Source organism: Cherax quadricarinatus, chromosome 73, assembly GCF_038502225.1.
Source record: "Cherax quadricarinatus isolate ZL_2023a chromosome 73, ASM3850222v1, whole genome shotgun sequence".
Lineage (NCBI taxonomy): Eukaryota > Metazoa > Arthropoda > Malacostraca > Decapoda > Parastacidae > Cherax > Cherax quadricarinatus.
Genome location: NC_091364.1, coordinates 17,701,704 through 17,705,770, shown reverse-complemented (window position 1 = coordinate 17,705,770; position 4,067 = coordinate 17,701,704). Strand labels below are relative to the sequence as shown.

At 38.1% G+C, this 4,067-nt stretch overlaps 1 non-coding gene across 1 annotated transcript; it reads left to right on the top strand.

Annotated features, from left to right (window-relative positions):
- Positions 1-1,549: 1,549 nt before the first annotated feature.
- Positions 1,550-1,639, top strand: TRNAI-UAU (transfer RNA isoleucine (anticodon UAU)). Its single transcript is given in 2 exon segments — positions 1,550-1,587; positions 1,604-1,639. It is a non-coding gene; the product is annotated as a tRNA-Ile (tRNA).
- Positions 1,640-4,067: the final 2,428 nt, after the last annotated feature.

Here is a 4,067-nt window from a genome sequence, read left to right as displayed (position 1 = left end):
CGTCTACGTCTCTTGCCTCTGTAATTGACTGAAGAAGGCTACTGTGTAGTCGAAATGTTTGAGTCAACAATAAAGACACCCAGTTGTTGCACATGTTTCTTATTCTTCAACACTAGAGTAGCCATCGCAACCAACACCTGCGTAAATGTCCTAAGCAGGAATAAATTGTAGAACCTTAAACCACAATCCTTGTGGAGGCTGTGATAAGATATGAGTCGACGAGACGGCAGGAAACGTGGAAACGTGTCTCAATGAACATATTAATGCGCGTTTGAACGATAACTTGAGTAAAGCACTTACATAACACCAGAATTCCACCAACAATCTGATGAAATTTAACAACAAACGTCATGTGATTAAAGAACCCAGTTTCTGCAGACGTAAACGCCTTGAAACATACTTAATCGCCATTTAAAACACTAAAAACAGAATAAAGGGAGCCTCATCATCTCTGAAGTACTAGCGAAAAAGTTCTTCTCGAAACAATAAACCCTGCCTAACCTAACCTACAATACATTCTCCTTTGTATATGACTGATGAAGCCCGTATTAACAATGGTATTTTGTACCATTGTCAATACAGGCAAGGTAGCCACCCTACTGTAGTGCTTATTCTTTTACCCTGCGTGTCCCTGTATTGATTATAATGTCTTGACAAAGCTCCTGGAGAGAGATACCTTACCACAATATAAATGGCGCATTAATTATACGTGTTCTTTTCCTTAACATTGTCAGCAATTCTACCAACATTATTACAGTTAATAATTAATTATAATTATAGAAACATTCTTCATTTTGCATGTAAAATATAACCCTGACACTTTTATTTACTGTTAAAAATTTTGGCTTTATACATCTATTTCCATTCTCATAATTTTAACTCTTCTTAAACGTTCTCCTTAAAAAGCGTTTAAACTAAGTTTATAAGTTATGGTCATAATAAGGAGTTTAGTTTGCTACCAAAATAATGAATTCTTACACAAATCTGTTACAATCTAGATCCAGGTTAGTTGCTAAGGATGAAACGAGGATTGACTTCTAAGTACATTCTAATTAAGTAATAATCTGTTTCATATTATTTTATTCTACCATATGTGAGTATGATTACACCTTCCGTGTCTTCCAATACCTTTGTGAGTAAGTTATCATCTTTCCGAAGTTCCACTTCGTATATTTGAATAAGATCTAACCGTTCCGAGCCTCTTCTAAATATGTGTGAGTATGTAATCACTTTCTTGATGTTTGTTTACATCTGTTTGAAATATCGCCTACCGTTTGTTCCGTATTCCTCTTGTTCATTGACATCGGTGAAAGGTGTTTCCTTGATGTTCCACTACCTATATTCCTAGTACTTGTTCGTATATACTTTCCGTACTTTGTGAAAGATGTGTCACAATATTGTGTAAGATGTTACCTTCCATGTTTAAATAAAATGTCACCTTCATGTTCACTTACACAGAACATAAGTATTTCAGTGACTGTATAAACATAATCCAATATATCCCCTCAAATGTTACTACAATTAAGTCTTACAGACCACTCACCGATGTGCTCCAGTGGCGCAATCGGTTAGCGCACGGTACTTATACGACAGTGTCTGGGCCATGCCGGGGTTGTGAGTTCGAGCCTCACCTGGAGCAAGTAATGTTTTTGACCACAAACTGAAATAACTGTACCTGCTTATATTAAAGAAGAGAATAATTAAAAAATACATAATATTCAAAAGAACATAACAGGCTGAACTCGCATGAGACTGAGAACCATAGGGACAACAATTTTCTTCAACATTAGCAAATGAAGAAATGGAATTACTCGAGGGTAAAAATAGGTTTAAGGAAACACTTTAAACATATTTCAGAACTGGAAGGTGAAAGAAGCTGTGTCCCACCACTTATTCCATTACTGTCTTGCCAGAACTCCACCCCTTCTTCAAGGTGAAAGCACTGTACTTCCCTCCTCAAGGAATCAAGTCCGACTAACCGGTTTCCCTGAATCCCTTAATAAACGTTTCATTCCATACATTCCAAGAGCACGTCAAGCCATAAACACCATTTGCCTCCTCTCGCTCCTATGTAACACGGTCACGCACGATAGATATTTATTGCTTATTTATTTATTTATTTAAAAAAAATGAAAAACATCGGTCGTTTCCCACCCAAAAAAAGAAGAAACACTTTCAACACCACTCACTCCATCACTATCTTACCAGAGGTGTGCCCGTACTGCAGTTCAAAATCTGCAATATATCTCCACTTTTGCTTCAGAGCTCTACTTTCTACCTCCAGGAGTCAAGTCCGGCTAACCGGTTTTCATAAAAGTTACTTTGCTTCATATTCCAATAGCACATCAGGTTATAAAAACCATTTGCCTCCACTCATTTCTAACACACTCACGTATACTGTAATAAACAACTGTGGATAATAACAGAAATGTGGACGAGGGGCTCGAACTGCGGTCCGTAAATTGACAGTCCGGTGCTCTACCGCCTAGACTAACCCGAGGTCGTGGGTACTATAGGACTAATTTCATTTCTTTTTCGTTTGGAATACGAACAGTACACATGGTAATGTACCCCTAAAAATGGTTTTTCAAGCAAAAACAGTACTGTGATCATCGGGAATCGAACCCGGAACATTTAGCCCAACTCCTGGGATCCAACTAACCTTGGAGCCGCAGTAAATGTTCCGGGTTCGATTCCCAGCTGGTTGCAGTTTTGTATTTGCTCAAAAACCACTTTGTTATGTGGATTCATTAATAATAATAATATTCCAAACGGGGATGGATTAACCTACATGGCAGGACATCGGACTGTCAATATAAGGACTGCAGTTCGAGCCCCTCTTCAACCCTTTTGTTTATTCATATACAGATTTATTTTAGCATAATTTGAGTTCACATACCATGTGGCCTTGAGGACGATCCTTCACTCTACTACAGATTTATACGCCCTTCAAGGAATCTTACTTCGTTCCATTCTATCAAAATATCTGATCCACCTCAACAACCCCTCCTCAGCCAGCTGGATAATAATTTTACTACCACGCGCCTCCTTATAATCTCAAAGATACGAATTCTCTGTTAACACCACATATTGACCTCAGACACGCTGTCTCCAGTCTTATCCTTACTCAACATTCACAACCCATGCTTCACACCAATATAAAAGTATTAACATTAGTAGTCTCATACATTCCCCTTTTTGCATTCATAGATAATATTCTAAGTCTTCACAGATTCCCTTTTCCGTTCTCCAGTTCTGTGGTTCACCTTGAATTTCACGGACCCATCTACTCATAAGTTCAATTTCAAATATCTGAAGACATTCACGTCCTCTATACTCTCTCCCTCCAGACTAAAATCCAATCTTTCATTAACTAATTTTTTTGTTACCCTCACTACCTTACTCTAACCAATGTTCACTTATAATTTCCTTCTTTTATATACCCTCCCAGATTAGTCCACCAACCTCTGCAACTTCCCCGTACAGTCTCCCAAAAGCAGTGTCATCAGCAAAAAGCAACTGTGACAACTCAAACTGAGTTAGATTCCTTATCTTACATTCCCACACCTTTCCCCAATACCCCTGCATTCATTGCATTCACTTCACTTAGGACCACATTTAAAAAAATATTAAACAATTATGGTAACATCAAACTCTCCTTTCTAAGGCCTGCTCTTACTGAAAAATAATTTCCTTGTCTCCTACATACTCTAACCTGAGCCTCATTATCCTCGTCAAAACTCTGAACTGCTTTCAGTAACCTACCACCTACTCCATAAACTTGTAACATCTGCCACAATGTTCTCCTATCCACCCTACCATACGCCTTTTCCAAATCCATAATGCAACTAAAACTTCTTTACCCTTATCTAAAGTTCACGTATATTCTTCAATATAAACACTTTGTCTACGCATCCTATATCCTCCCTAAGACCTTGTTCATCTGCGATTCTTCTCTCCGATGTACCAGTAATTCTTTCAAAAATAACTGTGCCATACATCTTACCAGGTACACTCAACAGGCTTATTTCCCTATAATTCATATACTCTCTTTTCCCCTCTGCCAG